A 26,378-nucleotide genomic window follows, 5' to 3' on the forward strand; every position below is an offset into this window, starting at 1 on the left:
GTTTCTTCTTGGTTTGATCTAGAATCTTGTAACACACTTGATTACAGATAAAGTTCAGTGAAAGTGCTGAGACCTTACTGTACACTGCTAGCTACAGTGGTGGCTCCAAGATGAACAAGGGTAGGCCTCTGCTCTTGAGGAATTTAAAACTGAAAGTGATCAAACATCTATGGTTAAAGAAGATTGTAATCAATTCTGTAAGAGAAAGCTAAGAAGCATGCAGGGGAAATCCACAGGGAGTAATGGCTTCAGTTTGTGCAATTGAGGAAGTTTGGGGCTGGTCCTTAAAGATGGATGGGTTTTAAATCACTGCCTTGTGGTGGAGAAAGTGGGATTGTAAAAGTATATCCCAGAAAGAGAGAACGTGATGAACAAACGCCTGAGACTAAAGAAGTAGAGGGTGCATTGGAAATAGAAAAAAAGTTACATATTATGTGCTATTATATTATGGGGAGCATGCTCTAAGGAGGTATCTTCAGAAGTAGACCCTACAAGAGATAGACTGCTGTTTCCTCTCAACACTATGGATACAAATGAATGCAAATCTGTGCAAATTTGTGTACTATAGTCCCCTTTTGTCCTGGGGGGATACTTTCTAAGATCTCCCAGTAGATGTGTAAAAATACAGATAGTACTGAACTCTATACATACTGCTTTTTCCCTATACATACATACCTGTGATAAAGTTTAATGCACAGCAAGAAATTAACAAAAAAACTAATAATAAAGTAGAACAATTGTGACAATATGCTATTATAAAAGTAATATGAATGTGGTCTCTTTCTTAGAATACCTTATTGGACTGTACTCACTCTTCTCGTGATGATGAGATGATATAATGCCTACATGATGAGATGAAGTGAGGAGAATGCCCTAGGCATTGTGATGTATAGCATCAGGCTACTAAGGGTTACTTGAATACAAGCATTGCAATACAGAAACAGCAGATCCGATAACATAGAGGGCTACTAAGTGACCAACCATCGGGGAATAGATACAGTGTGGATAGCTGGACCAAGGGATGAGTCATATCCTAAGTGGAACAGAACCAGACAGCACAAGATTTCATCATGCTACTCAGAACTGCACGTAATTTAAAATTTATGAATTGTTTATTTCTGGAATTTTACCATTTAATATTTTCAGACCACAGTTAACCTCGGGTAACTGAAGTCATGGAAAGTGAGAGTGCATGTAAGAGGGGAATATTTTACAAGCAAAATCTCTGGATATACATTTGTATATGTGGGTATACAATGGAATATTATTCAGTCATAAAAGGAATTAAGTACTGATTTATGTTTTATAACAGAAAGGAACCTTGGAAACATTATGCTAACTAAAAGAAGCCAGACACAATAGTCCACATACAGTATGATTCCATTTACATGATATGTACAGAGGAAGCCAGTCCATAGAGACAGAAAGCAGATTAGTGATTGCCAGGGACTGGGTAAGAAAGGAGATAGCAAGTGTCTGTTAATGGGTACAGGGTTTCTATCCATGAAAATGTTCTGAGTTAGATAGTGATAATGGTTGCACAACATTGTGATCATTTTTTTAAATTTTTATTGTTTATTATTCTTATTACCATCCCTCCATCCCCTTGTGATCATTTAAAAAAATACTCAATTGTACAATTGAAAAGGGTAAATTTTATGATATGTAAATTATATCTCAACTTTTTTAATTATATAAGATAGGTTTCTGTGTCCTAATATACAAAGATCTGTATTATTTTTTAAAGCAGAATAGAGCAGTTATACTGTGTTCTCTCACTTTCATTTAATAGATTATATACACATATGCTTTTATTTACATAAAAAACACCCACAAGTATACAGACAAAAAAAAACAACAATTGCTGCCACTAAGAAGAGAAGACTAATAATTCACGGGTATTTTTTGAGTTTTAAGTGCTTTGCCATGTATATGTATTACTCTTACAATAAAGACTAAAAAGTACCTAAAAATATCTACATGGAGAAGGAACATTTAATAATACTGTATTGACCACAACTAGGAAGTGAAAACACATTTACATCCTACTATAGGAGGAAATCTCTAGCTTGTAGGTTAAATCTAGTCTTCTGCTTAAGTTATTCTAGTCCATGAGGTATGTACTAAAATGTGAGTCCTATATGCACCTGTGATTAAACACAGATTTGATGAGATGCTAATGTAATATAATCTTAACATAATGAGAATGTTGCTCCACAAAAACATACTTTATTTTTACTATTAGACATGACACTTTAGCACTCTAAAAATCAGATAATAAAGCATTTCTCCTGTAGAAAATAAGAAAAATGAAATATATAAATTATGCTTGTATCTCCTAAGTTTAGGCAGCAACTAAAATAATTTAAATAACGAAAATTTTACATTGAAAGGAAACTTAATAGATCACCACCTATAAAATGCTTAATTCCCCTTTAAACTATAATCCCTACCAAGAGATCAACTAGTGGTTCCTTGAGTACTTTCAGTGACAGGAACTCTCTGTACTCTGAGATGGCCCATCCCATTGTTGCATATAGCTTGATTAGACAATCTCCCTTATAATAAGGTGGTATCTAGCTCTTTAATACTTCTTTTTAATGAATCTATTCTGTAAATTATACATATATAACTTGTGGGTACTTATTTATTATCTATTTATTTATATTACAAAAGTCTTTTGGGGTAAATAAATTATGAAAATTCTAAACCAGGCATCATTATCCACATTTTTATACTATAAGTATATATTTTTTCAAAATAAAAACCAATAAATTCAGGGATGTTTTTCTCAAAAACAGTCTGGAAATAAGATTTCTGACTTCTTTTCTTTAGATATTCATAGCAGAGAATTGAAGTATATTTTTAAACTGTTGAATAATTATATTTTACAAAACATTATCTGACATTCTTTTATGAGAATGGTTACTTTCTACTATATATTATAGCTACTTTTGCCATTGCTGCCTCCCCACTAGACTCTTTGAAGGTGGGCTCCTGGTCTGACTCTCCCTCACTGAACCAGCTAATGAAAAACACAATGGCCCCAGAATCAGATAATCTGAGTTCAAGCCCCAGTTCTTTCTAAGTAGCTTGTTCCCCTTCCCATAATATCTCTCAACATCTCTAGACTTCAGTTTCTTTTCTAAACTGAGAGGGTTGATATATATGGCTGCATTCACCTCTAAATATTTTATTATCCTAAGTTAAATTTTATCTATGTGGCCATCAATGGACCTTTCTACCCATTTATCAGTGGACTTCAACTTAAAAGGAAGGGGAAGCTTTGCCACTGCTATTATTACAAAATCATGCTCTCTAACTCCCTTAAGAGTAATATAACAGAAAAGAGAAAGTAAAATCACAGTGAGATACTATCATAGTGAGAAAATGTATTGTTAAAGCAGAAAGCTTTTCAATCAATCCAATCTATATTTGCTGTTTCAAGGCATTAAAACAATAATGTGTACCACTATTATATGTCTATACAAGTAATTTTAACAAAAGTTATGTGCTTGTTAGTTAACTGACGCTGCAATAACATGCAAGGTTAATCATTACTTAAGGATTATAATTACATTACTAAATTCAGTATGACACTAGTCTTCCATCCTGACTCCAAGATCTTATCTGTGAGATCTTCCATCTATACAACTGTCCACTTGTACTCCCCTTACCATAAACAGGTTTTTTAAAAATATATAACTAGGACTTCCACCAAGATGCAGGCATAGGTGGAAACACTGTGCCTTCTCCCACAACCAAGTTTGAATACAACAAAGGTTTGGAGAACTAGGACACACCCAAAGACCACAAAACAGAATTATACGGAAGTCCGACAACTACGAACCGTTCAACGGGGACAGTAAGAGAGGGGGAGCCAGCAGCGGAGCTGGGTCGGGCAGGACAGGTCCCCCGACCTAGGCGTGCAGGCAGCCCGGACCTAGTCGGGGTGTGGGGCAGACTGACCCCGGTCGCACATTCGCGCACAGTGAGGCGGACCACGCAGGCCCCAGGGGGCGAACCCAGTGGTGGAGGGCTGACAGCGGTGGCACACTCGCGTGCAGTGGAGCGAGGTGCGTGGGCCTGGTGACGGTGGTGGCTGCGGCGCTGGTGGGGGCCTTGGCAGCAGGCGGCAGAGGGAAGCCATTGTCCCTCTTTGACCCCGCCCCCACATACAGCATCACAACCCAGCGACTTAGTTGCCCTGCTCTAGTGAACACTTTAGGGCTCCGATCCTGCTAGGAACAGGCACGAAAAGCCCAAAAGATGGCACAAGAAGAACTCAAAGTCCCAGAGCCAATAACTCTAAGTGACCAAGATATTGCCAGCCTCTCAGAAGCACAATTCAAGACACTATTTATCAGGATGCTCACAGAACTGGTAGATTATAGTCACAAATTAGAGGAACATACGAAGGCTAAACTAATTGAAATGAAGGGAGATGTCCAGGAAACCAATAGCGATGGAAAGGAAACTGGGACTCAAATCAATGGAATGGACCAGAAGGAAGAAATGAGAATTCAAAAAAATGAGGAGAGGCTTAGGAACCTCCAGGACATCTTTCAACGTTCCAACATCCGGATTATAGGGGTACCAGAAGGGGGAAAGAAACAGCCACGAGTGGAAAACTTATTTGAACAGATAATAAAGGAGAACTTCCCCAGTCTGGCAAAGGAAATAGACTTCCAGGAAATTCAGGAAGCTCAGAGAGTCCCAAAGAAGTTGGACCCAAGAAGGAACACACCAAGGCACATCATCATTACATTAGCCAAGGTTAAAATGAAGGAGAGAATCCTAGAAGCAGCAAGGGATAAGGGGACAATCACCTACAAAGGAATACCCATCAGACTGTCAGCAGATTTCTCCAAAGAGACCTTCCAGGCAAGAAGGGGCTGGAAAGAAGTATTCCAAGTCATGAAATCCAGATACCTACAGCCGAGATTGCTCTATTCAGCAAAGCTTTCATTTAGAATGGAAGGACAGATAAAGTGCTTCTCAGATAAGGTCAAGTTCAAGGAGTTCATCATCACCAAGCCCTTATATGAAATGCTAAAGGGACTTATATAAGAAAAGGAAGATGAAAAATATGAACAGTGAAAGGACAGCAAACACACAGTTATTAACAACCACACCTAAAACAAAAGCAAACCAAGAGAACAGCTAGATCAGGAGTGGAACCATAGAAATGAAGAACACATGGAGGGTTAGCAACAGGGGAGTGGGAGGAGGAGAAGTGGGGAGAAGGCACATAAAATAGCATAGATGGTAGGTAGAAAATAGATAGGGGGAGGGCAAGAATAGTGGGGGAAATATAGAATCTAAAGAAGTTGAGACACGTGGTTATAAACTAAGGGGGGGAGAATGGTGGGGGAGGGAGCGTGCAGGTGGAGGGAAATGAAGGGAGGAATAGAACAACTGTAATGGTATAATCAATAAAAAAAAATATATATATATATATGTAAATAGTTAAATGTATAATAGACTCTTGTCTGTGTAATACATGTTTCTTCGATTTAGCACTATGCCTTACAAACTAAAGAAATATTGCTACATAGTGCACTGTTGGTGGCATTGCAGACTGGTACAACCAGTATGGAAAACAGTATGGAATTTTCTCAGAAAACTAAAAATTGATCTGCCTTTTGATCCAGCAATTCCACTGCTAGGATTATATCCTAAAACCTTGAAACACCAAACCAAAAGAACCTATGTGCCCCAATGTTCATAGCAGCACAATTTATAATACCCAAGTGCTCAAAGCAACCTAGGTACCCATCAGTAAGTGAATGGATCAGAAACTATGGTACATATACACAATGGAATTCTATGCAGCAGAAAGAAAGAAGGAACTCCTACCCTTTGTGGCAGCATGGATGGAACTGGGAAGCATTATGCTAAGCAAAATAAGCCAGGCAGTGAAAGACAAATACTATATGATCTCACCTTTAACAGGAACTTAAACAACAAAACAAACAAACGAACAAACAAAATATAACCAAAGACACTGAAATAGAGAACAGGCTGAAAGTGAACAGAGGGGAGAGGGGAAGGAATTTCAGGGGAAAAGGGGAAGAGTTTACAGGAACAAATATAAAGGACACGGACAAAAACTAGGGGACGGGTGGAAATGGGAGGGAGGTGGGGAGCGCTGTGAGGGTGAGCTGGGATGGGAGTAAAAGACAGAAAACTGTATTTGAACAACAATTAAAATAAAAAATGTTAAAGATATATTTAAATAATATTACTGTCAAAGTAGCAAGATGACATGTAAACCCAAAATGTCTCATTAATGAGGATTAGGAGAAATCTCCACTTTCAACTTTTCAGATGTAATTAAGTCTTAATAACTAACAAGAATTCAGAAAGGCCATTAATAAGTCAAACTTCTGGGGGGTAGGGCGGGGAATATAAGACAGAAAACTGTACTTGAACAAGAATTAATTTTAAAAAAATTTAAAAAGAAAGAAAAAATAAATAAATTCTACTACAAAAAAAAGTAAGTCAAACTTCTGCTTCTGGAAAAATGAAGTGGATATCCTTTTCCCAGTTCCCCCCACAAGGCAAAGCTAAAAACCATGAATATGATATATAAAACAAACACAAGAATGCTCTAAAACTGGAGAGAATAGGAATATTGACTAGGGACCTCAGAACACAAGGAACATTATAATGGTGAGTTCCCTGGGTTTTCTGACAGCCTCATAAAGCTGAAGAAGCTGGCAACCTAGAAATGAATTTGAGCACAAAGGAAAACCAGCCCTAAGTTTGCTCTCTAGACAAAGGACCAGGAAAGGGACAGCTTCGCAAGACAGAACAATTTGAGACAAAATTCTAGCCTAATACCACAGAAAAAAAATGTGACTACACTCACATCACCAAAGACAATCAGGAGCTTAAACTTCCACACTCACACGGCTGTAATGAGGCATGCCTCCCCTTCCGGGCTGTGGTGGTATAAGAGAAAGCCTAATGGAAAATGAGGAGTTTCCCCACTGCCCAGAGGTAATGTGGCCATCCCCTTCATGGTGTCAGTGGAGGCTACATAGGGAACAGTAACAAGGTACTCCTACCCCTTCCAGTCAGAAGAATCACTGAAGGCCTAGTGGGGAACCAGTACCTGAACCCCTTATACATCCACCCCTTAAGTGTCAAAAGAGGTCAAGTGTCCTCCCATCCTCTGACAAAGTGACAACAGAAGAAACCAGCTAAAAACAGAAAGTTTCAAAAAGATCCAGAATCTCATGACATAATACTCAAAAGAACCTCCATCAAAAAATCACTTGCCATACCAACAATCAGAAAGATCTCAAGCTATGTGACAAAAGATTCAATAGATGTCAACACCAAGATGACAGAGATGTTAAAATTACCTGAAAAACTTTGGAAGCGGCCATCATAAAAATGTTTCAATGAATAATGTTTCAATGTTTAGGTGGGCAGGACTGGGAAATATAAGACAGAAAACTGTACTTGAACAAGAATTAAATTTTAAAAAAACAGCAATTATGAACATGATTGAAATAAATTAAAAGACACTCTCAGCAAATAAATAGGAAATCTCAATAAAGAAATAAAAGGTAGAAGAACCAAATGGAACTTTTAAAACTGAAAAATACAGTAACTGAAATAAAATACTCACACATAAAATAGGTTTCACAAACCGAAAAATAGAACAATATTAGTTACCCAAACTGAACAAGAGAGAAAAAGACAATAAACAAAGAAATAGAGGACAAGAACAAAAGATCTAACATTTGTGCCATCAGAGTCCCAGAATAGAAATAGAGGGTGGAGTAAAAAACTTCTTAAACTATTAAAGACTGAAAACTCCCCAAATGTTGGGGGGGAATTATTTATTTGTTTGTTTGTTTATCTACACATTCAAAAAGCTGTGTAAATCCCATGTGGAATAAATCTGGAGCAATCTACCCAAAGACATGTTATCATCAAACCTGACAAAGAAAAAAATGTTGAAGTCAGAAAAAGAGTAATGATACTTCATCTACAGAGGAAAAGAATTCACAGGACAACAGATTTTTTCATCAGAAACACTGGAGGCCATAAGTATGAGACACACAAGATTTCTCAAGTGGTGGGAAAAAGGAGCTGTCAACTCAGAATCCTATATCCAATGAAAATATCCTTCAGAAATGAAGAGGATATCACGACCTTCTCAGATGAGGGGAAACAAAGAATTTATCACCAGCAGACCTACTTTAAAAGAATGGCTAAAGGAAGTTCTGGAAACTGAAAGGAAATGATAAAAGAAGGAATCTTGGAACACCAGGAAGTAAAATCAACATTGTTAGAAAAATATGGGTATATGTGATAGATTTTTTCTTCCTTACCTTGAGTTCTCTAGATTATTTTTGTGGTGATAGAACAGTTCTATATCTTGATGGTAGAGGTGGGTTCAAAAATCTATACGATAAAATGGTATAGAATGATACAGAAACATCATAACAATGTCAACTTTTGAGCTTTGATAATGTACTATGCTTATACTGAAGAAAACTGAGTGAAGAGTACAACAAACTTTGTACTATCTTTGTACAAAGTGAAGTTTCCTGTGAATCAATAATTCCTTCAAAATAAAGCTTTTCCAAAGTGTAATCAAAAGCAGGCCATCTTTATCTAATACTGAAGAAATATAAAACAAATCCTAATTAGAGTTAAAGGGAAAATCATTCAGACTGTGGTACTCATGTTTTATTTTTTAATTGAATTTATTGGTTCACAAAACCATACAGGTTTCAAGTGTACAACATGACAAAACATCATCTGCACACTGCATTCTGCACCCATTGCCCCAAAGTCTCTTTCATCCCCATTTCCACCCTCTTTGCCCGCCTCCACCACCAGCTCACTTCCCTTTCTCTCTGGCTACCACCTCACTGTTGTCTGTGTCTGTGTTTTGTGTGTGTGTGTGTGAATGATATGTATATATGTATACATGTGGGTGGTTTTGCTTAATCCCTTCACCTTCTTTCATCCAGTCCTCCCACCATCCCCTCTGACAGCTGTCAGTCTGTTCCATGTGTCCATACCTCTGTTTTTATTTTGTTTGTCAGTTCATTTTGTCCCTTAGACTCTACATATGAGTGAAATCATATGGTATTTGTCTTTGACTGACTTGTTCCACTGAGCATGATAATCATTTTCTTTAAGTATTTGTCCAAATAATTGATAACAAGTAATTTTCCTGCTAAAAATACCCTGTATTGCTTCATAATGATTGAATTGGTGATGTCACTTACACTTCATTCTTTCAGTATTTCTTCTTCTGTAGACATTTACCTTAGGTAACAATAACTGAAAAAAAATGGGTCTTTATTTTTATTTTTTAAATTTATTTCATTGTTGCTCAAGTACAGTTTTCTGTTTTTCACTCCCATCCCAGCTCACCCCCCGAGTGCTCCCCACCTTCTTCCCATTTCCACCCCCCTTAGTTTTTGTCCATGTGTCCTTTATACTTGTTCCTGCAAACCCTTCCCCTTTTCCCCTGAAATTCCCTCCCCTCTCCACTCTGGTCACTGTCGGCCTGTTCTTTATTTCAGTGTCTTTGGTTATATTTTGCTTGCTTGTTTGTTTTGTTGTTTAGGTTCCTGTTAAAAGTGAGATCATACGGTATTTGTCTTTCACTGCCTGGCTTGTGAAAAAAATAAATTTGATGTGGAATCTAATGAACAAACTGAACTAACAAACAAAATAGAGACAGTCTCATATAGATGAAGAATAGATGACAGCTCTGGGGGTGGTTGCAGGGTGGAAGAATCAAGCAAAAAAGAAAAGGACTCATGGACACAGACAACAGTGTGGTGATTGTGGGAGGGGGGGGAGGGAGTTGAGTGGAGGTGACAGAGGGTATAAGGGGGATAAATGGTAGTGGAAAAAATACAATAAACAAGATAAATAAATTTGAACCTAACTGCCAACTTAATTTAAAAATCAAATAATACAATTTGTATCAAATAATAATAGCTAGCATTCATTGAATCTCTTGATATTCTAGGTAAGGTCTAAACATAATACATTATCAAATTTATTACAAAATCCTTGTTTTCTCCACTTAAGATGATGAAACCATGACTCAAGGGAAAGAAGTAATGTGCTTATGAATACATAAGTAGCAAGCAACTAAGTCTGCTTTTAAGTCAGGCTTAGAGTCCTCATTCTTAACCACAAGTACACTATATGACATCTGTCCAGAAAGTATACATCCATGTAACATGAAAAATAGAGACATTTATTGAAGAAGATATGAGATACAAGAAACACTGTGCATAGGACAGTGATGCCTCAGTCCCCTTCAAAGTAGGCACCTTGGGACTTCACACAGTTCTCCCAATCACCATCAGCTGTCTTGTCATATTTTCCTGAATCTCACTGATGGTCTGAAATATCTTCCCTTTCAAAGGTTATTTTAATATTGGGAAAAGCCAGAAGTTACAGGGCACCAAATCTGGGTTGTAGGGGGCTGATTCACCTGGGTGATTTGATGTTTCCCCTCAAACCTCTCCGTGAGACGTGATGCATGAGCAGGTGAGTTCTTGTAATGAAGCTGCCAATCACCAGATGCCCATGGCTGCAGCCTTCTCAATCATCCAGAGAGGAATGTTCAAGTTTAATGCAGTTTGATACATATTTGTTGCTTTACTCACTTAGTCATTTCAAATGTGATGGCCACACAGTACCCATGCTCACTCAATGGCATCTACCACCCCCACCGACTAGTACAGTGAAGTCACACATGCACATTCCAGTCCACTTTCCTTGGCTGCCAGGTTACATTAATGCTACGCAAACTGTTCTTGTTATATTAACAATGGCTGGAATTGTTCTGGAGAGACCTTGCATATAACTAACTCCACAATGCTTAAGTTTTTATATAACTTAACACTACTGTTTTATATAATGAATAGATAGGAAATGTCCTGATTTCTATTGAATGATTTCTATTGAATTTCTATCCTACAGTGCAAATTATTTCATTAAGGATTTCAATCAGATTGGGAACTAGAACAAAAAAATATTTTCAATAGATTAGAAGTAGGAAATCATGAGAAATGATTTCATATATCTTAAAGGCAAATTCAATAGCATGACTTCCCTACAATATCATGACAGTAAGCCTTATAAAGGTGTATGATGTCAAAAATTAGTGGTTACAGATTTTGATGTTGTCAGATAGGCATAAGGAGAATATGATGAGCTAAAGTTCACCTAACTTCCTAACAGAATAGGAAAAAAGGAATCACAGAATACCTTTTATTTTTTTAAATGCTTTGAATGTTCAAAAGCCAACATAAAGTTAATTTTAACTTATGTTGAAATACAAAGATATTATAATATGCATATTTACACATATAATTGTATATCATCTTAAATAAATTCCTTTTAAGATTTTACTTATTTATTTTCAGAGAGAAGGACGGGAAGGGACAAACAGAGGGAGAGAAATATCTATGTGAAAAACATTGATTGGTTTCCTCTTATATGCACCCTGACCAGGACCAAACCCTAGGTATGTGACCTGACCAGATATGAAATCAGTGACCTTTCCCTTTGCGAGACACCATGTAACCAACTGAATCACACTGGTCAAGGCTGAAACAAATCCTTTTTGAGTAGGTTCCCTAAATATGTTTTACAAATATGACAGGCTCAAATCAACATAAATAAACCTTCATTTAATTAGAAATTTCCCTAATTTTAGGAGAAAAAAATGACAAGAGTAAAAATTGTATTCAATACTGTTTCTGAAGCTGTAAACTTAGAGAGTTTTAAAAGTCTAATTGAAGCTCATCCATGGGCTTTCATATCCACACATTTATTACCCTTAAAGAAATAAACTCATTCCTAACTATACAAATAAGATACACAGTAGTACCACCACTTTATCCATAGTTTTGCTTTCTGAGGCTTTAGTTATCCGCAGTCAATCACGGACCAAAAACATTAATTGGAAAATTCCAAAAATAAACATTTCATAAATTGCAAGTTGTGCTCCACTCTGAGTAGTATGATGAAATCTCATGCTGTCTCACACCATTTCCCACCATCCTGCACCATCCCACTCAATCCCGCTCAATCCCATTCAATCCTGCCTAGAATAAAACTCATCCCTTTGCCTGGCAGCTCCATGCTGCATATACTACCTGCCTTGTTAGTCACTTAGTCCTCTTAGTAATCAGATTGATTGTCTCTGTACCACAGTATTTGTGTTCAAGCAATCCTTATTTTACTTAATAATGGCTCCAAAGCACAAAAGTAGTCATACTGGAAATAGTAGATATGAGAAAGAGAAGCTGTAAAGCACCTCCTTTAAGTAAAAAAGGTGAGTACACTACAATAAGATATTTTGAGAGCAAGACCACATTCATGTAACTTTTATTACAGTATATTGTTATAATGGTTCTATTTTATTATTAGTTATTGTTGCTAATCTCTTTCTGTCCCCTAATTTTCCCACAGGTATGTATATACATATAGGAAAAAACATAGTTATATACAGTACAGGATTTGGTACTATCTGTGATTTCAGACACCCACCTGGGTTGGGGTCTCAGAACATATCCCACATGGATAAGGGGGAACTACTCTACTGCTGAAATAACAAACCTTGCTCCATGGGCAAGCTTTATTGTTTGTCTACACAAGGTCAGAATTTTCTCAGAGGTACATAAGGTAAAGGTTCTTCCCTATGCTTTTCATGTTCACACAAAGTTTAATATAGTATGGATCTCTGCTTTTTATTCTCTCTTTGCCAAACTACAATATTATATTTTAGATTACTACAAAACCATTTTTTAACAAAATGGTTTCCAAATGCATTGGGAGGGTTCATACCACTTTACATTTGTTGAATGACTGGCAAAATACCAAGGCCTGATGGTGCAGCTACTACCATGTTCTCAGCTACTTCAGGAATTTTTAGTTTATTGGCATAACATGATAGTTCATACAATTATCTGCAGTATATCATTACTAATACATACACATTACTAATATTACAAGCTTGCTGCTTGGGCTTATTTTGCCATTTAGAAAACACTGACATTTTTATGTTAGTTATCATGGGAATACATGGTATATATCATGTTTTGTCTTTGAGCAAAAACTTTAGAATCCATTAAGTTCATATTTCTTAATTGACACATTAGACAATGAGCCAACTTCATGACCCATTTGGCCTTCAACCCAGTCCATCTATGGCTTGAACAAATCATTTTCATTATACCACTCACTCAAAAACTGCCAATGGTTTCCCTCTGCATCCTGGTATTCAAGACCCTCCATTTCCTCGCTATATTTTTCTGCTTTCTCTCTTACTACTAAATACCAGTCAACTGAGCAGATCCCAAAAGTCACTTGTACATCCTTACCTTTGCACTTTTATTAATTCATTCTCTACATACTGAATTTCTTGTACCAATATCCTATCCACTTCAAATCCTAAGAGTCTTGCATGAACCTCTCTTGACTAGTCTTGCCATTTCTACTCCTTGGGTCTTTTCTCAATAATCTTTTTAATATCTCTACGTATCATCTGCCAATAATGTTGCAAGCTCCTTAAGCACTGAGGCCTTGTGCCCTGGCCAGGTGGCTCACTTGGTTGGAGCATCATCCCATACACCATAGGTTGTGGGTTTGATTTCCATACCTAGCTTGTGGGTTCAATTCCCAGTCTGGGCTTGTACAGAAGGCAACCAATCAATGTTTTTCACATTGATGTCTGTCTTTCTGTTTGTCTGTCTCTCTCTCTCTCCCCCCCTCTTCCTCTCTCTCTAAAATCAATAAAAACATATACTCAGGTGAATATTTTAAAAATAATAATTAAAAATTACAGAGGCCCTGAGCAAATAATTTAACCTCTCCCTCTACACTAGATTATATCATTTCTTAAAATGGAAGTGTTAGATTAAATGATCCCCAGGGTTCCTTCTGGCTCTTAAATTTTATACAACTATTTCTTGCATCCCTTACAGTATTTTTGTATTATATATTATATTGTAAATGGTAGTTATCTGATAAATATTTCTGACCACCTGATTTTACCAATGCTTATAAAATTACACAGCCCTGGCTAGTGGAAAATACTGTAAGTACTACAATTTCCAGGTAGCTAATAGCTGCCAGTATTATCAAGCAGCCATAATCAGTAAGCTAAATATTCATTCTTTCATTTTCTCAGTTGACAAATATTTATTAAATATCAAGGCTAGACAACACAGAGACAATCTGTCCCTTCCCTCAAGGAACTCACAAGCCAATGGGAGAGACAGAGAAGTAAAAGCACTACTTAAAGATTGCTGAAGAGAGGCACAAATGATACTACAGAAATATATGGAAGAAACACCTAGCAGAAGCTGTGAAGTGGAGAAGGCTGAAGAAAATGCTCCCAAGACAGATCACAACTAAATTAAAACCTGAAGGACAAGAGACACTCAGTATTTTAGGTAGAATAGCTAGTATAAAAGGGTAGACATAAGAGAACATGGTCACAATTGTGATCTTATAATCTTCATTTAAGTCACTGGAAAGGAATACAAGTAAATTCCAGAAAGTACTTGGGGCGCACAAAGAAAAAAGAGGGTTCATAATTAAGGGTAGTATTTCAGCCTGATGGAGCTAGCGACCAACTTTCCTCTTCCTCCTATAGTTACAAATTGACTCCAATTAACAAGTACCAAAAGAGACATAATAGGCCTTACAAGGCTTTTACACAGCTCTTTAGAATAAAGAGAGTGAGCAGAATATTGTGACTGCTTCTGAGAATGCAGGTAGGACTTTCACATGTTCACCACTGCATCCCCAGCACCTGGGACAGAATATGCTCCCTAAATTTTCTTAAATGAATTTATATGAAATATCTCATTTCTTCTCATCAGAGAAATAGTGCTGTCCTATAGTAAGGCTAATTAAAGGCAATGAGTCTCCTTTTTCTACCAATAAAGCAGATTCACATTTAAAATGGCTAGATGGACCTAACCCACATACAGAGTCATGTAGAGTCATTTTAAACCATTTAAGAGTCTAAACCATTTTTGGCACAAACTTAAGTAGGAAATCAAACTATTATACTATTGTGAAGTAACAGTTGATGGGTACATTGCAATGGGTGTATTTTTTTAATTAATGAATTATATCTCAAGTCATAGGAAACTCAATACTCACATTATTCTAGATCCTCTTTTCTAAATGGTGTGATACTTCCTCATTTGGAATGACCCTCTTTAACCAGACCAATTTGGCTAGCCTTAAATGAGCACATTTTCACATAGTCTAGTATCGTAACAGCTCAATTAAAAAAAAAATCAGCCCTGGCTGGTGTAGCTCATTGCATTGAGTGTAGGCCTGCGAACCTAATGACTACATTTCGTTTCTCAGTCAGGGCACATATCTGAGTTGCAGGCAAGTTCCCAGCAGGGGATGCATGAGAGGCAACCATACATTGATATTACTCTCCCTCTTTCCTTCCCTTCCCCTCTAAAGATAAATAAATAAAAACTTTAAAAAGTCAGCAATGAAAAAAAAGCAGTATCATAATTCAGGCCCCAAAATTCCTACATCAAGCATCCCCCTTTTTTAAATTCCATAACATCTGGTTCCCTGACTCCAGATGAACTATTTTTAAATATATTATATTGATTATGCTATTACAGTTGTCCCATTTCTCTGCCTTCATTCCCCTCCACCCTGCACATTCCACCCTTTAGTTCATGTCCATGTGTCATAAGTTCTTTAACTTCTACATTTCCCACCCACATTATTCTTGCCCTCCCCCTGTCTATTTTCTCCCCACAGCCTATCTTACTTATTCTCTGTACCTTTTCCCCCTTCTCCTCCTTTCACTCGCCTGTTGCTAACCCTTCATGTAATCTCCATTTCTGTGGTTCTGTTCCTGTTCTAGTTTTTCGCTTAGTTTGCTTTTGTTTCAGGTGTGCTTGTTAATAACTGTGAGGTTGCTGTCCTTTCACTGTTCATATTTTTCACCTTCTTTTTCTTAGATAAGTCCCTTTAGCATTTCATATAATAAGGACTTGGTGATGACAAACCCCTTGAACTTGACCTTATCTGAGAAGCACTTTATATGCCCTTCCATTCTAAATGAAAGCTTTGCTAGATAGAGCAATCTTGGATGTAGGTCTTTGGATTTCATGACTTGGTGGAATACTTCTTTCCAGCCCCTTCTTGCCTGTAAGGTCTTCTGAAAAATCCCCTGACGGTCTGATGGGTACTCCTTTGTCGGTGACTGTCCCCTTATCTCTTGCTGCTTCTAGAATTCTCTCCTTCATTTTAATCTTGGCTAATGTAACTATGATGTGCCTTGGTGTGTTCCTCCTTGGGTCCACCTTCTTTGGGACTCTCTGAGCTTCCTGGATTTCCTGGAAGTCTATTTCCTTTGCCAAATTGGGGAAGTTCTCCTTTATTATTTGTTCAAATAAGTTTTCCACTTGTGGCTGTTCCTCTTCTCCCTCTGGTACCCCTAAAATTCAGATGTTGGAACATTTAAAGATGTCCTGGAGGTTCCTAAGCCTCTCCTCATTTTTTTGAATTCTTGCTTCTTCATTCTTTTCTGTTTGATTGTTTCTTCCTTCCTTCTGGTCCACTCCATTGATTTGAGTCCCAGTTCTGTTTCCATCATGATTGGTTCCCTGCGCATTTTGCTTCATTTCACTTAGTGTAGCCTTCATTTTCTTCATCTAATTTGTGACTAAAATCAACTAGTTCTGTGACAATCCTGATCACCAGTATTTTGAACTGTGCATCCAATATGTTGGTTATCTCTTGGTCGCTTAGAAGTATTGTCTCTGAGGACTTCCGTCAAGTTGGAGGCATAGGTGGAAACACTGTGCCTTCTCCCACAACCAAGTTTGAATACAACAAAGGTTTGGAGAAACAAAGACACAGCCAAAGGACAGAAAATTGAATTATACGGAAGTCCAACTACATCTAACAGTTCAACGGGGACGGTAAGAGGGGCGGAGCCAGCAGCGGAGCTGGGTGGGCAGGACAGGTCCCCCGACCTAGGCGCGCAGGCAGCCCGAAACCAGTTGGGGTGTGGAGCAGACTGACCGGGGTCGCACATTCGCACACAGTGAGACGGACCATGCAGGCCCCAGGGGGTGAGGGCTGACAGCGGTGGCACACTCGCGTGCAGTGGGACGAAACGCGTGGTCCCGGTGACGGCAGCAGCTGTGGCACCAGTGAAGGCCGCGGCAGCAGGCGGCAGATGGGACGCCATAGTCCCTCTTTGACCCCGCCCCCACATACAGCGTCACAACCCAGCGACTGAGTTGCCCTGTGCTAGTGAGCACCTTAGGGCTCTGATCCTGCTAGGAACAGGCAGGAACAGCCCAAAAGATGGCACAAGAAGAACTCAAAGTCCCAGAGCCGATAACTCTCAGCGACCAAGAAATTGCCAGCCTCTCAGAAGCACAATTCAAGACACTATTTATCAGGATGCTCACAGAACTGGTAGATTATAGTCACAAATTAGAGGAACATATGAAGGCTAAACTAATTGAAATGAAGGGAGATGTCCAGGAATCCAATAGCGATGGAAAGGAAACTGGGACTCAAATCAATGGAATGGACCAGAAGGAAGAAGGAAACATCCAACCAGAAAGGAATGAAGAAATGAGAATTCAAAAAAATGAGGAGAGGCTTAGGAAGCTCCAGGACATCTTCAAACGTTCCAACATCTGGATTATAGGGGTACCAGAAGGGGGAAAGAAACAGCCATGAGTGGAAAACTTATTTGAACAGATAATAAAGGAGAACTTCCCCAGTCTGGCAAAGGAAATAGACTTCCAGGAAATCCAGGAAGCTCAGAGAGTCCCAAAGAAGTTGGACCCAAGAAGGAACACACCAAGGCACATCATAGTTACATTAGCCAAGATTAAAATGAAGGAGAGAATCCTAGAAGCAGCAAGAGATAAGGGGACAGTCACCTACAAAGGAGTACCCATCAGACTGTCAGTGGATTTCTCAAAAGAGACCTTCTAGGCAAGAAGGGGCTGGAAAGAAGTATTCCAAGTCATGAAATCCAGATACCTACAGCCGAGATTGCTCTATTCAGCAAAGCTTTCATTTAGAATGGAAGGACAGATAAAGTGCTTCTCAGATAAGGTCAAGTTCAAGGAGTTCATCATCACCAAGCTCTTATTATATGAAATGCTAAAAGGACTTATGTAAGAAAAAGAAAATGAAAAATATGAACAGTGAAAGGACAGCAAACTCACAGTTATCAACAACCACACCTAAAGCAAAAGCAAACCAAGAGAACAGCTAGATCAGGAGTGGAACCATAGAAATGAAGAACACATGGAGGGTTAGCAACAGGGGAGTGGGAGGAGGAGAAGGGGGGAGAAAGCACAGAAAATAGCATAGACAGTAGGTAGAAAATAGATAGGGGGGAGGGCAAGAATAGGGGGGAAATATAGAATCTGAATAACTTGAGACACGTGGTTATAAACTAAGGGGGGAGAATGGTGGGGGAGGGAGTGTGCGGGGGGAGGGGAATGAAGGGAGGAATAGAACAACTGTAATGGTATAATCAATAAAATACATTTTTTAAAAAAGAAGTATTGTCTCTGGGGCTTTGATCTGTTCTTTTGTTTGAGCCATTTTTCTTTTTCTTTTTTTTTTGGTCTGGTCATGCCTGTTTTGTAGTGAGGGGTGGAGCCTTAGGTGTTTACCAGGGTCAGGCAACCCAATTGCTGGGTTGTGATGCTATATGTGTGGGTGGGGTGAGAGAGAGAGCAATGGTGCTTGTTCGGCTCTCTCTAGGATTTTAGTTCCTTCTGCTTCTTCCTACAAGCAAATTGGGCCCTTCTGGTGCTGGTTACTGGGTTGGTGGGCTTGCGTACATTCTAGGACCCTGCGGGTCTCTCTAACGAACTCTCCTGTGAGGCTGGGAGTCTCTCTCCCAGCACCTCAATCCCCGAAAGTTTTTCCAATCGGTGCTTTTAGGCTTTATTTCCTGTCACTGGGGCCCTGGGTTGCGCAGTCTGTGTCACTGCCCATTTTTTCACCTGGTTTATCTGTGTGAGAATGTAGGACTGTGGTCAGCCAGCCACCTTACACGCCTCACTGGGTCTGCTCATTTCCTCCCATGCCCGGGGTCTGCCACCCACTGCCTGTGTGCCCAGGTCCACCAGCCACCGCTTTTTCCTGCTGAGACCCCTCTCTGCCTGCCGACGACCCCACCCCTCTTACCAGTCTGGCAAAATAGTTGTCGGATTTTTGTTCAGTTCAATTTTGTCAGTTCTCGTTGTTTTTCTTTGTTTCTAATTTTTTGTTGCCCTTAATTTTGGTTGTGCAAGGAGGCACAGTATGTCTACCTATGCCTCCATCTTGGCCGGAAGTCCTCCAGATGAACTATTAATCTCCATGAGAAATATGTGCTAATTAGTATAAAGTTACACTTAGTCTTCTTCCAGTGACATCAGTGACAGCAGTTCCATTTTGTTTGATTCTATCTTACACACTAGCTGCAAGATCACCACATCATCACCACACATGACATGCAGGGAATCTATGTAAGCAAATAAAAAATTTGCTTAAGCAAATAATTTTGAGTGAAACAAGTCACTTTAACTTCAAATGAAACTACTTTGGGCTCTCAATGGAAACTCAACTCAAGGATATAATAAGCATACAAAAATACTGAGGAAGTATAAAATAAAATTTCAAAGTCATTCTGAAGGAAAACATAGGTAAAATCAGAAATAGCAAGTAAGCGACCCAAGATTAACTCATTTTCAAAAACAAATATGTTCTTCAAGATATCTAATTATGTCCAAGGATTATTTTTAATAATAAAAAGTAAACAACCATTTTTTCATCTGAAAGATATCACTGAGTATAACTAATTATTGTAATCAAGAATTGGGAAAAGCCTGTTCCCTCTCATGCCAACACATAGATATTTGGTTGGTAATTCCCACAAGAGAGAAACATAGTCATGACTACGACACCTGACTATATTCTGGTGAAATGTGAGTGGCTGAATAATCTTTACAGATTTTTTTTAAAAATTCTAATCATTTCATAATATCTGTACACAATATAGTGGAACACATTTATAAGACATTTTCTTTTTTTTAATAAGACATTTTCAATAACACAACACCCCAATACCATATCCTAGCAAAAAAAGTGTTGCTTTTATCACAAGTATCTGTCCACAAATATTCTATGCTAGCCATAACCTAAGAAATATTTTTAAATGTCAATGTGTATGCAAACTTTATCAGGTATTTCTGGTTCTGGTCCATACGAGAAGCATGCATAAATAAGAGGGTAGTCATTCATACTAGTGGGTTTAGCAGTTTTGTTTTAAAATACAAGTCCGGACTAGTTATGTACTACTAATATCAATGTTTGTGATAAAAACATAATGATCAAATTTATATAATAAAATTGAATTTAGAATTCAAAATCAGATAAATACGTAATTCTTTGAAATATTAGTCACCAAAAAAACAAAATTAAAGAAGGTGCTCTACAACAATTTGAAGCTAGACTGGAAAAAACAGCATAAGACCTGAGTTACACTGTGTAGGGATCTATGTATGATAGGGAAGCAATGGTACCAACAGGCACACTGGTTCCATCCCCTTTGCGACCACTTTGTTACAAAACACATATTTCTCTTCTTGAGGTGATGAAAGTGTTCTAAAATTGATTGTGGCAATGGTTGCACAACTGCGAATACACTAAAAACTACTGAATTGTATACTTTAAATGGGTGAATTGTATGGTAGGTGAATTACAGCTCAATAAAGCTGTTAATTTTTTAAAAAAACACATCTTTAAGGTCAAATATGTACAAAAAAACAAAGCCCTGTTTGGCTGTCAATATAGAGGAGTCTCAATTTGATTCACCCTTGAAGGTTTTTTTAGTTCAAAATAAACATGCACACATGTGTGCAACATACATGCACATAGGTAAGGGTATTTCAAATACTTTCCTTGCTTTTCAATAAGACCCCCATTCAAAAGTGACTTATTCAGAATATTTTGCCTTTTTTTTCTTTGAGCTATAATGGACATCTTGCCAACATAAACATCTTATTCTGATCATTCTTCTGTATTTCTCCAGAATGTTTTCTAATGTGACTTGTTTAGTTCTCATGCTCTTACATAATGTCCTCTGTGAGAGATGGAACTAAAGGAGGTGTTGTAGTTAAAAAGCATAGACCCTAGAACTAAATTGCATGGATTTCAATACTAGCTCTTCCCATTAACAGATGTGTAGCCTTGGGGAAACTAACTTCTATGCCTCTGTTTCTCACCTGTAAAATGGTGATAGTAACAGTCCCTACCTCATAGCATTGTTGTCATTTAAATGTGTTAATGCAGACTTCTGGCCAAGATGGAGGCATAGGTGGAAACACTGTACCTCCTCGCGCAACCAAATTTAAGGACAACAAAAAATTGTAAACAAAAACACAGCCAGAACAGACAGAAAATTGAACTGTACTGAAGTCTGACAACAACAAACCATTCATCCATACTGGTAAGAGAGGCGGAGTTGGCGGCCAGTGGAGAGGGGTCCCAGCAGGAAGAGGTGGTGGTTACCAGAACTGGGTGTGGGGAGGAAACAAGCAAACCCAGCGAGAAACACAAGGTGGTTGGCTGACCATGAACACAGATTCACGTACAGATAAACCAGGCAAAAAAAAGGGCAGTGAGACAGACTGTTCCAAAGAACATTGGAACATGAGAGAACAGGAACATTATCTTCATGTACTTCCAACTCAAAAGGTTAGATGAGCCCTCCAGCACTGAAGCTGTTCTCAATAACCTATTTAGACTCATCCATTCATTTATCAAAACTGCTACTGAACTTTTATCATCCCTGGGGTATTATTTGATTTGTTCCTGGAGTAACTATAACAAAAACTTAGGATAATCTTAACAACTCAAAATCTATAGAAGACATTATTCAAACATTATCTATCTTCCCAGTGCCTGAACTATTAAAAGTGTTTCAATATTACCTTTTTTGGAACTTGAAGTCTGTAATAGAGATAAATGAGGAAAATGTATGACCTCTTTAGTTATCAGAACACCAAAAGTCTTCATGTTTAAAAGACAAAATTGTTGGTCCTATATATTTTGCTGCATCTCCCTTTCCATTCAAAGTGGACAGGGACCAGAGGGGAGAAGGGAGGGAATTTCAGGGGAAAAGGGGAAGGATTCACAGGAACAAGTATAAAGGACACATGGACAATAACTAAGGTGGGGGGGTGGAAATGGGAGGGAGGTGGGGAGCACTGGGGGGGTGGGCTGAGATGGGAGTAAAAGACAGAAAACTGTACTTGAACAATAATTAAATTAAAAATTTAAAAATGGAGATTAATTTTTAATCCTATTAAGTTAAATAGTATTGTATTTAAATAGGTACTTCTCAATTATACTAAAGCTGATATTTTCCTTATATACAATGAATGCCACTTTGAATAAGAAGCCAAGCATTTACAATAAACTTCCTTGTCTCTCAGAAAACTAGTATTACTTCTAAACGGTCTACCCACCAGTTAAGAGATACATGTTCAAAAACTAGCACTCCATATAGTCAATAGTACCATGATGACTATGTATGGGACCGGGTGGTACTTAAAATATTGGAGGGATCACTTTGTAAAGTACATGATTGTCTAACCACTATGTTGTACATCTGAAACTAATACAAAATATTATTGAATATAAACTATAATTGAAAACTGACAAAATTTAAATTTAAAATAGCATTCCAGCTGGTATTAAGGCAATATAAATAAAGACACATTTTCCCTCACTTCTGGTTCATATGTAAAACTCCTATAATGTGCTCCAAGTTTTAACTAGTTAAGCCATAAGTCTACTAATAAGGACAATAATAAGAATAACTGTATCTATTGTATAGCTAGAATTGTGCTTAGCACTTTATAAGCATTATTTCATTTAATCCTTAAAATCAGATGAGATTGTTTAGAGGAGGCAAACAAGGTTCAGAGAAGTAGAGAGTTGCCTAAAATCACATTGCCAACAAGAGGCAAAGAGGAATTTGAATGCCAAGACTGTGATTCCAGGGCCCAAGGACTTAGACTAAATTCTACTGCCTTCCCCTGGCTGGTATAGCTCAGTGAATTGGATGCAGGCTTTCAAAGCAAAGGGTCACCTGTTTGATTCCCCGTCAGGGCACATGCCTGGGTTGTGAGCCAGGTCCCCAGTGGGAGCCACTCAGGAGTCAACCACACATTGATGTTTCTCTCTCTCTTTCTCCTTCCCTTCCCCTCTCTAAAAATAAATAAATAAAATCTTTTAAAAATTCTGCTGCTTTCCCACTGAGAAATATTCAACAATGGAACAGAAAATTGTTAAGTGTTCTTCAGAAATGTATGACTATTTCTGTAGCATGAGACCAAGAAGCAAAACTCTAGAACTTTCTTATCCCCTTATACTGAATAGACTGTAAAAGCACTTCACACATACAATATAAAGACCATTCCTGATATCTAAACAATTCTAGTAAATAATAATTTTAAAGTGTAATTGGATATACTGGTCTCTATCTTGTCATTACTGACTACCCCAAAACTTAAAAACACAATATTTATGTCACCCTATTCTTTTAAATGTTATTTCCTCTCATTTATTCAGTAAATAAAACAGTTTAAGGGGGGGAGACCATTCCTTAATCAGCCCTCTGTAACCATATCCTTAGGACTTTGGGGCAGTAAGACAACAATACAACAATCTCAGGCCCTGTGAACTGTGTCTGGGGTGAGATAGCAACAATGAAAGCAGGGCATAAATAATAAAAATCAGTTGAAAAATTCTGTGTTTGACTTACACACCATTTAACTTCATCCACTTTCTTCAGTTGCCTTTCCCTTCACCTTTCTCATTTGGAGAAAATCGAGTCATTTCTTTGTAACAGGCATTCTTCCAATGTACTGCTTGAACCTTTACAAACCATCTCAAACTCCAGAAACCTTTTATCAACCTTAAAGCACATAAACCTTGACAATCTTCCTCTACTATTAAATATTTCAGTGGCCAGCAATTAACAAAGCAATTTGTATAATGAATGTGTTATAAACAAAACCATGTTTAAAGTTAGCGAAAGTTAACTTTAGTCAGTGACATAGGCAAATATGCATAGAATGGAGAAAGTCTTGACCCCATCAATTATGCTGCTTTAAGTTCATGGTCATTGTGCTCTTTTATTTTCATTGTTAGTAATTCAGTTCTTTTAAAATATTTTATTATTGTTCTATTACAGTTGTACCAATTTCCCCCCTTTGCCCTCCTCCTCCCAGCCCACCCCCTGTTTCCACAGTCAATTCCCACCCTGTTGTCCATGTCCATGGGTCACTCATACATGTTCTTTGACTAGTCCTTTCCCCTTCTTTCCACCATTACCCCCTTCCCTCTGTCCTTCTGGTCACTGTCAGTCTGTTCCATGTTTCCATGCCTGTGGTTCTACTTTGTTCATTAGTTTATTTTGCTCATTAGATTCTTCTTATAGGTGAGACCATATGGTATTTGTCAAACTCTCTTTAGAAGATTATCAGTTCCGTGGTAGGCCCATCACAATCAGTCTTCACTATTACTCACAAACATTAGGAACTCTGTTAGGACTCAACAAAGTTTAAGATTTAGACCATTACAAGCAACCAGAGTGCTCCCTTGAACTGACAGAAATTAGGCAACATAGGGGGGAATTAATGTCTATTACCTTTTCCATAGATCATCATGGGAATCTAATGCTATGAAAATATGTTGGTATTTGACTAAAGGAAAACACTCAAGACAGTGCAGTGTGGCTTTGGTGCTTTTCAAAAGGTCACACCAGTTACCACAGCTGCCCTTGTAAGCAGAGACTTCTTCTGAACAACTGGGTTTTACCTCAAATCTTCATGTTAAAAACATTGCATTCTAAAGCACAATGTGTACACATACCTTTTTAATCACATTTTGCTTTATATGCTTCACAAATAATTGCATTTTTTAACAAAGTCAAGGTTTGTGGCAACTCTTCATCAAGCAAGTTTGTTAGTGCCATTTTTCCAACACCTAAGAGGATGATTAGCATTTTTTAGAAATAAAGTACTTTTTTAGGATTTTATTTATTTATTTTCAGAGAGAGGGGAAGGGAAGGAGAAAGAAAGGGAGAGAAACATCAATGTGTAGTTGCTTCTCACACACCCCCATTTGGGGACCTGGCCTGTAAACCAGACATGTGCACTGACTGGAAGTTGAACCGGTGACCTTTCAGTTTGTAGGCTGTTGCTCAATCCACTGAGCCACAGACAGAAATAAAATATTTTTAAATTAAAATATGTACATTGTTTTTTAGACATAATGTTATTGCATACTTAATAGATTATAATATGATGTAAACACAACTTTTATATGTACTGGGAAAGCAAAATATTTGTGTGATTCACTTTATTGCAATATTTATTTGTATTGTGGTGGTCTGGAACTGAACCTAGAATATTTCTGAGGTATGTCTGTATCTGAATTTGTATGAAATTATTAAATATTTTAAATTAGCTACCAGGAAATATTCTCCTAAATCCTTGTGTAAGAAAGATGCTTCCAGAAAACACAAGTTGTTTTATGTTATAGCTCCTGGGGTACACTATCATGTCACCACTCTGTGCACCAAGTACACACAGTGTGCTCCAGTTTGAGGAAAGAACACTGGACAGAGATTATGTTTGTTTAACCTTGTGCAATGCCTGAAATACAACAGGCACTTAATAAATATTTGTTGATTGTATTGGCAGAAGAGTTCCAAAGATTAGTTTTCAACTGCAAGAACATTTCAAAAAAACCTTTGAAACATAATTATGCCCAAAGCCACAAAAGAAAAAGGATAAAGAAATGACATATTTTGCTTAGTTGAGCTGGAAAAGAAAGGCTGCCAGAATGTCATATAGGAATATTGCAGGAGGTGGGGGAGTACAGTAATTAAAAACCAGTTCCATATAGTGGAGGCTAAAACAAGTTTTCCATTGTTTCCTGTGGTTTCCTGTATTCTTTTTTAATATTCATGATTTCAGGCTTAAAGAGGAAAATAAAGAATTGTAATGGGCACCCATGTCCCAGTGTAACCATGCGTGATGCTGGAACTACTTAAGGCCAGGAACCATGCCTCATTTTTTAAAATGTCTATACACATGAGGAGTTTAGTAAATATTAAGCAACCACAAAGAATAAGTGTCTAATCATATTAAATAAATTTTAACTTAATACTTCAAACCCACTCCCCAAAAAAGATTCAACATAAAAAAGCATTTCTTTTTTCTTTTAGTTATATGTGATTCAGTTATTTGTTAATTTTTTTAATCTTCACTCGAGGACAT

At 37.8% G+C, this 26,378-nt stretch overlaps 1 protein-coding gene across 3 annotated transcripts in view; it reads right to left on the reverse strand.

Moving 5' to 3' along the window:
- Positions 1-26,378, reverse strand: part of KLHL13 (kelch like family member 13) — a 246,011-nt gene that overhangs the window by 213,722 nt on the left and 5,911 nt on the right. The window contains exon 2 of one of the 3 annotated variants that reach the window (XM_037050178.1): positions 8,352-8,424. The exons of the other annotated variants lie outside the window; for them this stretch is intronic. The gene's annotated coding sequence lies outside the window, so the exon portion shown is untranslated. The remainder of the gene's footprint in view (positions 1-8,351; positions 8,425-26,378) is intronic. 3 annotated transcript variants of the gene reach the window in all.

Source organism: Sturnira hondurensis, unplaced genomic scaffold (genome assembly GCF_014824575.4).
Source record: "Sturnira hondurensis isolate 20B ecotype Veracruz unplaced genomic scaffold, ASM1482457v3 Scaffold0006566, whole genome shotgun sequence".
Classification (NCBI taxonomy): Eukaryota; Metazoa; Chordata; class Mammalia; order Chiroptera; family Phyllostomidae; genus Sturnira; species Sturnira hondurensis.